A 13327-nucleotide genomic window follows, 5' to 3' on the forward strand; every position below is an offset into this window, starting at 1 on the left:
CTGTTCTATGACAATAGACATGAAGAAACGTATTTTAAAGCTCTACAGTGTATAGGTAACTACTCCAGCCTGGGAGACATACATTCATTTTTATTCCTTGGCTTTCAACCTAGCATGAGACCCTCTTATTCTACCTGTGTACAGCACTTTATATCGACTGTGGCTGTTTTTAACATGCTATATGAATAAAGTTGAGTTAAGGTGCAACTCACAGAGCTGTCAAAAAGCTAGTATGTTGCTATGATGCTATCATCTCTCATTGAGAGGAAGCATGTTATGAGAATATCTGAGTCCAAAAAACAAGCTCTCCTCCTCTCTCTGTCTCTAAGATGTGGACTTGACGTCTACGAATGCCACATGCACACCATATTTTCTTCCCTCATTGTCAAATTTGCACCCAAATGCATATATTGTATATAATGTTAAGTCATTGCACTATTCATTTTTGCAGTACTGATCACCAGGTGTGTGTGTTTCTTATTTATTTTATGTATATATTTATTATAATTAGTTTATTATCTGTTACTTAATAGTTGCCTGCTCCGTGTGCCCTTAATTGCCCCCTGGCTTTTCTGAATCTGCCTCACTGAGAGAAAATAGGGAATGCAATTTAAAACAAGTGCCTGAAGTTGCCATATATGGTTCCTCGCGCCACGAAAGATTTTTTTAAATTTATTTTTATACAGCACATACATGTATTTATATATACACATACATACCTTTATACACACTCAAAAACATATTAAACATAATAATAGTACAAAAGAATTACAAAAAGCAGTAGTTTAGTAGTACAAAAAAACAAGAAGGCTTAATCTCAAATAGTCTTATTATTATATTATTAAAAAAAAAACAATATGATACTTCCAATCACAGAAATACAATTTACCTTTTCTTTTTCTTAAAAAAAATATATGCATATGTACACAGTCACATATACATACAAAAAAAAGAAAGAAGAATATAATAAAATGTCATCATTGCCATTGTACGGCAATAAAGGAGGCCTAAAGTCCCCCTAGGTGCTGTAGAAGAACAGGAGTAGAAAAAATAAATAGAAGATAAAGAAAATGTAAAAAAATAAAATAAAAAATAGAATAAGAAAAAACATGTCCTAAACGAACATGTCCTAATGATCCTACTCACAAATAGTAAGAATTAATATGTTGTTAGTGCACGTCACTGGGAATTATTGCACATGATATGGACTTAACCAAATACCAAACAACAACAACAAAAAAAACACTCTGATGAGAGTGTAGAAGAAAATAATTAAATTGATTAGTACCGTATTATTAAAATAAGAGAGAGAGTGAATGGGGGGGTGTCTAGTTGCTCCGGTACGCGTCCCCGTCAGTGATGTGTTGGGTCCCTCCCTTCACTTCCATGCTCGCCCCCGTAGGCGCGCCCCCGCCGCGGCCCGGTGTGTCCGCCAGGGGGCAGCTGTGTCGCGGTCTGAGGCTGCGCCGCTCCCGCTGCATCACGGAGAGGAAAATACCACCAGATGGCGGTTTAGGATTGCTGCTCTTCTCTCAAGGCGCGGTTCCGCTCGCACGGCCAATTTTCAATATTAAAATACGAACCAAATTTAGACAAAAATCGATTTATTATCTCGGAAGGCGACGACCGATTTGGCGATGGTCGCTGAAGGTGAGTGCCTTGTGTTTTTGTCGTGTTTTGTGCGGCGGGAAGGGGCACGGAGCTCAGATTAAAGATGGTGGACACAGACATGGAAGACTGGTCGGTTGGGGGATGGGCGCTAGCGGGCTAACGGAGGTGAATGTGCTTTCTCCCTCTTCCTCAGTTACATTATAGCCTAGCAGAGCCGTTAGCTTGCGAGCTAGCCCCTCCACAAAAAAAAAAAAAAAAAAAAAAAAAAAAAAATGTTTCAACTTGCTAGAAGGGCAAGTGGCCGCCGCAGCACCGGCCTGTTTTCGCCACCAAATTTCAACCCGGTGCTGGAGTTTGTCTGGCTTGTCAACAAATAAAGAGCCATGCGGTGTGACGTGTTTTCTTGCTCTTTGCACGGCAGGATTCAGAGCATCACCTTCTCTCATTTACACGGCCGTATTACGACTGCACAGTGTTGCCCTCCTGCCTCTGCTCTGCCTTTCTCTTGCTTGGATTTGTCATCAGCTCAAACATCCTCCACGTTGTTGTTATTGTTGACATTTTTATTCGCATACACCAAAAACGTTTCCTAGTTGCTACTTTTTTTCTCTCTCTCTCTCTATCTCTCTTCCCCCTCTTCTGTGTCAACATCAGCACCCCCAGCTTCAAGTTTTCAGAGTGGTGGCGACTTTTAAACATGTTGCATTTTTTTTTATTTTATTCTAATTAATGACAGCACCTGTCTGATTTGGAAGTATAAAACTGCAGACGTGCAAACATGATTATTGTGGCGCTTCCCGCCCCCTTCTGTGCGGGAAGCAGGCAACACAGAGCGGGGGGGAAACGTGAGTCACATTAGGGGGGGATGGGCTCCACCAGTCGCCCCTACAGGTTTACAAGGGTTCCAGTCCCAGATCTCCCCTCCCCTGCCTCACTGACCCCTCCATAGCTTTACCCTGTGGAGGCTAGTTTGTGGGGTGATTGGTGGGGGGTGGTTCGTTGATGGCGGGTCAGAGTGCATCCTGGCTTGTGTGAATGAATCTCAGATTGTTGCATAACCGCTTTGTTTACAGTCAGCCATGTGATTTCTCATGCAGGCTGTCTTGGATTGCTATCTGCAGCGTGCATGCCTGCCAACTTTCATTATCACTTTCAACCACACACTGCACAAATCTCATGCTATCAATCCTGCAGGACGAGCTGTGAGAAGTTTCCTGTGTCGGTTGTTCAAAATAGAACTGATTTTGTGTCTTTTTTTTTGATGTTGCAGTTGAAAGTGCATTGATAAGATAACAGTTCTGATTAAATCCAAGTTTGGCGATGGTTGCGCTGTTGAACATTTGTTTACAATAACCAGAGGAGCTGTTGACGTAACTATGTCTTCATTTTCTGTGGTTCGTAGTAATGCGGAATAACAACACATGTTTCTATTAGACTAGATAGATTTTATTCGGCAAATGCACAGTTATACATAGTACAATGTACAGTGAAATGTATTGTACCTGTTGCCAGTAGTAAACAAAAAAAGTACCACAGTAGAAACAGTAATAATTCCTCACAGCACACAAGGTTAAAAAGTATAGGTATCAATTTATAACTGCAAAATAATATAAAACTGAATAAACTGTAAACTTGGTAGCTCATATTTACATTAATTTACAATATTTTAAAGCAGCTTTGTAAATAAAGTACACTTATGCATTGGTACTTAAGTCCAGTTAAGGCTTATTTTCACGAACTAATTTTAGCCAGTAGGCTAAATAATAGCAACGCCTTCATTTTGTTATTGTTTTGTCCAATGCAATTCAACAGCACCACAAACTATATCCTACAAAATTACCATAAAGTTGAATTACCACCTTCCTGATACTGTTTCAGTGTAAAGTGAGCGTTATAACACTCGTGGAAGAAGATTTATTGCAGGACTGTTATGTATTCCACAGTAGTTTGGGTAGTATGTATCTACAGAATCCTCTCTTTTGATGGATAATGTTTAAAAAACGTTTGACATCCTTACAGGAACTGTCTCACTGAGGCTAACAATTGGTCTGTGCTATTTGAACTTCCTGCTGCACTAGATCATCTACTGCTGCACATGATTTTTTAGTAGGTCTTGATTGCAACAAAGCAATTGTCCTACAGTTGCAGTCTGCCTTTGCATTTGTTTGTCTGTTGCATGTCGTACTCACAAAACACAACATTGCAAATGTAGCATGCAGTGTTTGAATACCAACTTATCTGCCTTCCAAAATGCTGGTTTAGGTATAGCCGTACTTGCACATCCATACAGTTGGTCTCATGTGAAAAGAAGTGCTCTGGATTTTTGGCCTTGTGGTGAATAAATCCTCTGTGCACAACACACTTTCATCTCAATATCTGCACAGTCTTTATTTCTATCTGCAGTATGCACAGATGGATATTCAGTCAAACTCCCGTCCAACCTTGCCTCTGGCTTGGGAATGAAAACTGGTTTGAAGCTGACATTCAGTGACATTGCTTGCATAACTTTCCAAAGGTGACTGATGTGAAGAACGTGTCATTGTTTAAACCTTGTAGTGAAAAATCCTCCTTCCCTTTTTTCAATCTCTTGAATCTCTTGGTTCGTTTGCCCTGGCTCTTCTAATAGAAAATCTATAAAAGTTTGAGAATCATATAATTGCGCTCATTAATAGTATATGCTCAGAGTGTAGTTTGTTGTAAATTTGAATGCCAGTGAATATATAATGGATATTTGTTGTATTGCAGTGCTAATTGACTTTATAAATAGGTCTTTAAGATTTGCAGTAATTATTTTTAGACCTTGTTTTCAGACCTTGAATGAAACTGTGAAGCGCAGACTTGGATCCTGTATTCTGAATGGAGCCATTTGATCATCACTAAGCTAGAGGCTCTCACTATTCCACTGTGCTCTGTGCTTTTTTGTTAGAGCCATATGCTTATAATGATACAGCTCAAGGGATTATGTAATGGGCTTGACATTTGTCAGAGCTCATTACACGGTGACCTTGATTCATGATGTTGGCTATGGAAAGAACAATGTTTCCTGTTCGTAGTCTTGTCCAGCCTTTGGTGGTTTTCAGCTCAAAGGAATCCTGCTGTAGAAGAACCATATATACTGAAACCTGCCCTCATTAGTCTCTTTTAACTAGCTCTGTTAATACAATAATGGAATAATGATTTTAAGTTATTATAATAAGAATGATCCAGTGTCCTGAATGCATTTAAAATACCAGCATTAGTATGATGTTAATATTCGTGCTATGTGCGTGTTACGTCCAATGTTTAAGTGCTACAACAGTGTGATTATTGGGTCTTTATTTGAAAGAAAGCCTTGCATCTTTCCAGTATGCGCACAGCCCTGCGGAAGACCTTCTGAAATAGTTTTGTCACCCCTGGCTTATTCAAAGCTCACACTGTAATGTGGTTTCCTGTTATGTAATTAGCTGCATTGCTGTGTTGTCAAACCAGCTGCCTGTCACTTCTCTAGTCTGGAATGAGGTTACAGCTTGTAAAGCTGCGCTGGAATAAAGTTGCAGTAGGTCTCAGAATTTTTTTAAGCGTCATTCTGGAGAAACTGCTTTAGTGGAGAAAGTGAAGAGGATATCCGTCATTACATGTTCGATATGCAAAAGTGAAAAATACCAGCTTGAAACGAGATTCACAGTTGTCTTTTTGCATTTGTTTAGTGACTTATGGCTGTATGGAGACCCTAGTCTCTTTTGTTGGGGCAGGATTATAAACCGATCAGGCATAGCATTATGACCACCTTCCTGGTATCGCGTTGGTCTCCTTTGTACCTCCAAAATAGTTGTGATTCATCAGAGAATGGACACGGGCCTTCTGTCCTATGGTGTCCTTGTGGGGAGAGGCTTCTGTGGATCCCAGAAATACTTGATCAGTTTGGGATCTACAAAACCTTTTGCTGTTTGAGTTGTTCCGAAAGCATTTTTGGGTGTGTCTCTGTGTCAGGCTGCATCCTGCTGGGGATGGCTGCTGCCATCAAAGAGTGTCATTGCTTTGGGGCGGGGGTGCCTGGTCTGGTCTGGTCTGGTCTAGGTGTGTGGTACAGTTAACATTCACACGAATGCCATGTCCAAATGTTTCCCGGCAGAACATTGAATTGATGGTTAGTGTTATTTACTTCTCCTGTCAGTGGTCATAATGTTGTGGCTGATAGGTGTAGAAAGTAACTAGATGTTTTGAGAGTTAATTATTATTTTTGTGGGCAGTATAACCTACAGGAGTCAATGTGAATTCTCATTAAACCCACATTAAAGCCCAAAACATTCATTACTTTAATTCTTGGTTATTTGGAAATACGACGCACAGTGTGATTGCCAAAGATGAGGTACTGGCCAGAAAATAAAGTTTATTAACTATGTGTGTGCATTTGGTTTGTTGAGTGAATTTCTTAATTTAAGTACAATTTAGAAACTTTCAGTAAATCAAACTAGATAAACAAAGAAGTTATTGTACCATTCGACAACCACAAGATCAAATACGACACCATGTATTTCTAATAACCACAGGACTTGTAGACCGCCAGTGGAGCAGTAATGCTGTAAAGATTACTAAGCAGAGTGGAAGTCTGATTGAAAAGGGAAATTGCATGTTGTCAAATAACGCTGTAATGCAATGTTGACACAATGATAACTCCCATAACACGGCGACAACTGAATCTATTTTTATTACCACGAGGCAGGCTAAATCTGTATTCAGACAGTATTTGTTTAAGAAATGTTTTCCAGCTGTCAGGTGGAGTGCCACTGATACTATGTGTGTCGTGTTGCGCGCGTGCGATCCAGGGTGTTACTTCACGGCTCAGTGGTTGCTAGGCTGAGCAAGCTGCTTTTTCACCTGCAGCTGAGTGCGTCTGCTGATGCAGACAATTTGTCCAGCTGCCATTAACTATCGCTATTTTTCAAGTTAAGAAAGGGAAAACGGCGTCAAGAATTTATTTAAGTCCTGGATTTGGACAGTTTTGATTAAATTGAGAAAAAGTTATTGATGTTTTTTTTTTTGTTTGCGTTGTTGCTGCTGTTGTAGTTGGAACTTTACAGTGTGCCTAAAAGCTTTTTGAGTTGCATTTTTAACTCATCCATGTCATGCATATGGGATGGTGCAGAATCTATTTTAGTCATTTCAGCTGTCTGCACACAGGCGACGTAATGACTCGTAACGATTGCACGCCTGTAAGCATGACCCGAGGTGAAACCATTCGCCCTTCGTGTCTGTTTTCCCGTGTTTTTATGTACATAACTGCTGCGTTTTGAGCTGACAGGCTATCTGTGCTACATTTGTAAGTCAACACTGCTTTCCACTAGATTTCTGAAGTATTTTTTACTCACTTTATACTTTACATAAGTCTCTGGCTCTTGAGTATTTCCACAATTTGGACTGTAGTTTCTGCAGATTTCTGTAGATTGATTTGACAGCTGTAGTTGTATTGTAGAGGACGGTTATATTTGGAGCAACGAGTTCACGAGCAACGATGGATTTCTGGAGTTCAAATAGTCAACATTAAAAGCATGAAGCTTCAGCCTTAAATAATTTACAATCTCATCACTTTGTCCTTTTTGCTCTTGAGTATGTTTGCATCTCACGCATGCACATCATTCCTATTCGTAAGTTAAACTTTAACTACTGCTTTTAGTTTATTAAGGACAGACCTTTGTCCCTTATTTCCTAATAGAAGATAGTAATCAATAATAAATCTAACCTGCAAAAAGCCTCGTTTCCTTTTGTTTCCAAACAGATATTTCAGTGTGAATTCAGTATATGTGAACCTCTAACAGTGAAATCTAAATTCATACAGAATATATGATGATACCATAACGGACTTTCCTGTAGGTGGAAGCATAACAAGTAAAACATTCATGTTTTGTTATTTTTATCACTTGAAAAGCATTTAATTAAATTTACAAAGCTGTGGTATTTTTGGCTTTATGGTGTAGGTTATATAAGGGAATGGAGTTAGTGCTGCTGTTAGTAGCACACTGGCAAAAAACAATGTGTTTTCTAAGGTGGTTCAAACACCTCAAAACAACTAGTAATAAAAGTAAATGATTTACAAACAAGCCTCATTTTACAGTAATAGTAAAGAAATGATTGGTTTAAAAGCGTTACCCACGTATGTTTTGATGTGCATCAGCTGCCTCCTGCTGTCAGGATACTCAGGTTGGATTTCTTGCTCCGTCGACACCGACAGCAGTTGAATTTTACATCAGCACTGTAAAGTCGAGCTTTGTAGACTGGAACACCTTATTAAAGGCCGAGCCTCAGACAGACGGATTAAAGCAACGACTGCCCACAGCTCTTCACTCACAATGAATGCAGCGAGAGTTCAAGGCGCCGTGGAAAGTGAAGAAATGGATGCATTCATGATTTTGTAAAGTCTGCATTTAGTCGCACAGCACAAAGATTTCACTGTGCTCAGACGACCCTGTGTATCCCGTGTATATTTGTGATAAATCTCCTAAATAGTAGCTGTAAAGAGAATTAAGGACATTTGTTTTTATCTGTTAACAACCATAGCTTAACTAAGTGGATGTTGGTGTACAATCAAATAATGAATGATAATATAGGAGAAAACAGCAATAATACTACATATATCTGTTAAGAACAGTTGGTAAAATCAACACAGATAATATAACAAATAAATACCGTCTGTAAAACATCGTAATTATAGTCAACTTTCTGCTGCTTCCAGGTCTGTGGGCAGTCTGTTTCCATAAAACTACAAGCAGTCTCACCAAATACTCTGCATTTGTCTGTTTCTTAATCCCTGGGTGGAAAGAATTTTCTCTCAGACCACCAGCCAACAGTGAAGCAGTCAAGAGAAAAGTCCTGGGTTTGCATACACATTGATTGAGGGGTGTGAAATGTGTCTGTGGGTCTTTTTGGGAGTGCACTTCATATTTTCTCATAAATGAAAAAGAGAAGTTATGATACAATATTGATCTCTTTTTGAGGCATTAAAGGTTGCCCCCAGCTTCAACAGCAGGGATTGATATCCTGCTTGAACGGACTCCAGGGGTCGATGCCTGGGAGATAAGTGAACGCTCGTCTCGGGCTTGGGAAGCGTTTGATTTGTTATTTACGTCCAGGGCAGCCAGATCTAAATTTGGCATCGGACCAGACCTGCAAATCCTTAAGGTGTCATTTATACAGGCGAGGTTAACAGCCGACTTCAGGCTACAAGCAAATAGCACCTCCTCAGCATCGGCCGTGGCAGCGTCGGTCTCGGTGGTCAGTGCTATTTGTACACAGCCTCGATTCAAGTCAATTCTCCAGATGTAGAGTGTGAAACGAAGTGGTCACGAAAAGATGTGAAGTTCAGCAAAGCGAGGCAAAGAAGATTAAGCATTTCCACAGGTCTGGAAATAGTCCGCTGTGCATTTTAGTTGCAGAGACGAGCGTCGTTAAAAAAGTTTCAAGCAGTTTGATTTCATTTCGATCGCGTCTGAATGTCATCGACGTGTGCAAGCGGAGATATGAGGGACTAGACTGGCTGATGGGATTTGCTTTTGTTCCCTGCTGTGCACTGAGACATCATTAATTTACCCATCTGCTCTTTCGGCCTCGGTGCATTGGATAAAGTGGCTTGCCAAGCCGTGCTGGCCGTGAATCCAATGGGTTATGCACCCATAAAGCATTTTTCTTATTCTCTAGTGACTTCGTGTTATCTACCCAGCATTATCCACATCCAGTCAGAGCTGCACAGTGTCAGATAAACACTGCAAATAGCTTCCTAAAACTGTAGTCAAGGTTAGACAAGCCATGCCTACATTTATATTTTGTTAGCTCTCTGGCCAAGTAGTGGTTCTGCATCGTACGTTGATTGTTTCAGTTTCATTTTCTATACAGCTCAATGGGTAAAAATGCAATAATGTTATATATCCAACTTTGCTTTAGTCGTTTTCCAGACTTGTCCTGTGTAGGAAACTGAGACGAGGAGCAAAGCTTCACTTTTAAGAAGACAGGAAACCTCTTCACTTTCATTACTGTAATATCCTAAAAAAGTATAATATTCTTGATCTAAATAGCCATCAAGTCTTCATGGATACCCATCTCATCTTCAAAGTTTTAAATGCTCTTGTCCCCCCCACCTCTGAATGAATTCATCCAGAGACAAAACATTGAAGGACGAGGAACGATAGCTCTAACTAGAGGTGACTGTAATGTACCGAGGCGTAAAACGGTTTTATCGGTAAGAGGTAGACATAGCTGGAATAAGTTACCACCACACATCCAGAACAGTGACAACTACTTACTATTTTAAAAGAAATCTCAAACACTGGTTGAAAACCAACCTCACATAGCCTAAAAGTTTTAATCTGATGTATTCACTCTGGATTCTTCGACATGTCTGTTCTGATATTGTCTGTGTCCTTTTTGACTTGTGTCGACATAGTCTGTCCGTGCCTGGTTCTGTAATTGTCTTTTGCATGAGTGTTGTTTTAAGGTCTTCTTTGTCTGTGTTGTGTAGCTGCCTTGGGACTACGGCTGAAAATGAGCATCTGTGCTAAGACCGACGCATTTACACTGATGTCAAACGCATCAGTGTTGATTATTATGCACTGTCCCAATTCAGTAAACTAATAATAATAAAAAAAAAAAGAAGTTAAACACTATTTGATATTCTTGCTTCATTCAGCAAATTTAACTTGTAATCATCAGAAAAGGATTCACATCCTTCCTCTCCGGTCATGATTATCTGCGTGTGCCTTGCAGCACATCTTGAATAGAATTGACAGAGAGGTCTCTTGAGGTTGACTTTGTGTTCTGGTCCTGTGACCGTGTTTCTTCAAGGAATAAAACTAACGCAGCAGCTGATAACAAATATTGTAGTTTGATTGTGATTGAGTGATCAGTTGGTCTATGAAATATAATAAATTAAAAAGAGTTTTGTTTAAAGTGTCTTCACGACAAACTAACACTATACTGTCACTAGATGTATGAAAAACCCAAATATTCACATCTGAGAAGCTAAAACTGGAAAATATTCAAATCAAAAATATTTTCTGATTCATTCTCTATTAATCCATTAATTACCCGACTAACCTCTTCAGCTCTAGATGCAACAACTAGTAACCTTTGTCTCTTCCCAGTGAATATTATTTAATTAAGGCCAACAGTCATCATTAGAGTCTGAACCAGGAAGTCATTTTTATGTTGTCTGGTTGTATTTGTCAAACAGATTTCTACTTATGTTTTCTTGTGTCCAACTAGTCACAATTGTTAATGTTGGGAAGGTTTAATTCTATAGCTATGGAGAGGAACATGATGAAAAACAGCCACGTCACATGTTTGTATTTCTCTGATTGTGTTTTTAATTGTGTCTGGCATTTAGGTTTTTACCCGATCATTTGGAGATCTAATTTGTGGATTTATTTGCTGATTCGAAGCTGTTCCATGCTTGTGTTTTCAACGTTAACAGTGGCGTGAAATGAGAAATAGACAGTAAGGAGCTGTACAGTAATCAACTATATTTCTTTTTGGTAATTTGAAAATGTTCTTAATATTGGAACCATTCAGGCTCCGAAGTAATATTGTCTTTGCGTTGTGTCTAAAACAGACGAAACCTATATAAGGAGTCCAACCATTTGCAGTTTTTCCCTTTTAGATCCTTCTCTTTGTTTTACCGTTTGTGTCAGACACCTGGCTGAGATTTACATATTCCTCGTAGCTGTGTTTAAATCAGCCATCTGCTCCAGTCAAAGCTCTTCTTCTGATTCCCTACGCTGCCCGTTTATATCTTGGATCCGTGCAGTCATTATTCCCCTCAGCTGCTCGTACATTATTGCTACGCATTTATTTATTTTTTTTGGTTTGACGTCTGCCTTCTCAGATTAGCAGGCTTCTCTCTCTCCTCGTGACGCTGGATGATTAGAAAGTAATAATGGGTGTGAAGACTAATGGCCTCCAGAAGGAGTGTGTGTCATTGTGTGTGTGTGTGTGTTTGTGAGCGTGTGCCGTATCCCCGTCCTCCTTACAAGTAAATATGAGATGGACTTAAAATCTGGGCCAAGGTGAGAGAAGAACAAATTAGTCTCTTTCCTCTCCTGCTCCCCCCCCCCCCCTTGCACTGCTGTCACACTTTCCCCCCCCCCCACCTTACCCCTCCTCCCGTTTGCCCCCCTCCAAACCTCCGATCTCCCCCTTCTCTCCTCCGCTCTCGTGGCTCCATTTTGCGTCAGCTGCAGCCAAGCAGGCAGCCATTGCACACAGAGGGGGGGAGAAACACTCCTCTCCTCTGCCTCATCTGTCTCTGTTATGCTATTCCACAGCCTTGCCCCCCTTTTTTTTTTTTCCCCCTTCTTCTTATGATCTATTTATCCTTTATTCACAGAGGTAGTTCTCAGGAGACTAGAAAAAAAAATCTATTTTTCAGCAAAGATCTTATCAGTTTGTGCAGTTCACACAGCATCCTTCCCCTCCCCTCCTCTTTGCCGGGATCAGGCTTTGTGAGCTGCAGAGAATGAGCGTACAGTAGTTTGTGGCAATAACAGATGGGCTGTGTGCGTGTGTGTGTGTGTGTGTGTGCGCGCGTGTGCGCACGAACATGACGACGTCTCCGACTGTGACTTTCTCTGTCGGATGGGTAATCTCCTGTGTGACATAATCATAATCTGCTTAAACCAGACAGCCACGGTCGGCCTCAAGGCTGTTCCACCTTCTAAGGCCAAGGCAGTCTGGTCTCAGCGAGCACGGAGCCCTGGCAGCGTGATGAAGTGCAGTTATTGTCTTTGGTGGTTCAGCTCGCAGTTGTGGTCCAGAGGGAGTGATTTTGGTTCAAGCTTACATGACGTTGGCCTTGATTGTGGAGACTTGAGAGCTTTCAGATTTTCCTTTTGTTGTAGTGGAGTTGTATGGTTTTCCTATTATTTGTTGAGGCTCGATTATAAGCCAGGATGTGTTCCCACACTCCTTAGAAGGACAAAGACAAAACAGATGGACCTTTGGCCTCAAAAACCCACTGTTCACTACACAGCAGACAGGTGTGATTACCACCGAGCAATCAGATTGGCAAATATATAATTATTTCATTAGAGGTGAAAAAATAAAATATCCACAAAAAGTGGATACATTGGGTATTAACATATTTGCCAATTCGTTTTCAGAAAGATCAGATGCAGGCAAGTTCATCAAGAGGAAAGAGGAAAATTATACCAAGTGGCAATTCCAGGATAAAAACACTACCAACGCAAAAATGCCAAAAGATTGTAGTTGCTGCAGTGGTCTTTTGAAACTGGCTAAGAAATAGTCCACTAGTTAGTCCATAGTCCATTATGTTAAAATGTCCAACTCTACAGCCTGGCATTTTTTGTTTGTTTATATTTTTTTTGTTCTTTTGTTAAAAAACTATTTATTCGGTACATGCAACATAAAAAAGGAGCATGCTTTTTGTATCAGTCCGTCTTTAAATTACCGTAATAACACACATATTACATTTAGAGACAAATAGCAGCAGCTTATGCAGTTCATCAGTTCATATGCATGAATACTAAACATGTATGAGATGTGTGCTCTGTGGACAAATGTAAGAAAGTTTAAATAAAGTATCAGTAGATAAATCTAATTCATAGTAAACGCTTGACTTTCAGTCTGACTTTGCTTGCTAGCATTGATCAAGTTGAACTAGTTCATGATACGTCTGAAGTGCAGCTCTCCTTAAATAATTTTAAATATCCACGGTCTAAAAAATCAAGAGTAA

General features: G+C 40.0%; 1 protein-coding gene across 1 annotated transcript in view; it reads left to right on the top strand.

The window, feature by feature from the left end:
- Window positions 1-1338: 1338 nt before the first annotated feature.
- The window catches only part of stag1a (stromal antigen 1a), a 38839-nt gene continuing 26850 nt past the window's right edge, over window positions 1339-13327 (top strand). Inside the window, exon 1 of the mRNA XM_047610565.1 lies at window positions 1339-1650. The gene's annotated coding sequence lies outside the window, so the exon portion shown is untranslated. The remainder of the gene's footprint in view (window positions 1651-13327) is intronic.

This window comes from Mugil cephalus, chromosome 17 (assembly GCF_022458985.1).
Source record: "Mugil cephalus isolate CIBA_MC_2020 chromosome 17, CIBA_Mcephalus_1.1, whole genome shotgun sequence".
Taxonomy (NCBI): domain Eukaryota; kingdom Metazoa; phylum Chordata; class Actinopteri; order Mugiliformes; family Mugilidae; genus Mugil; species Mugil cephalus.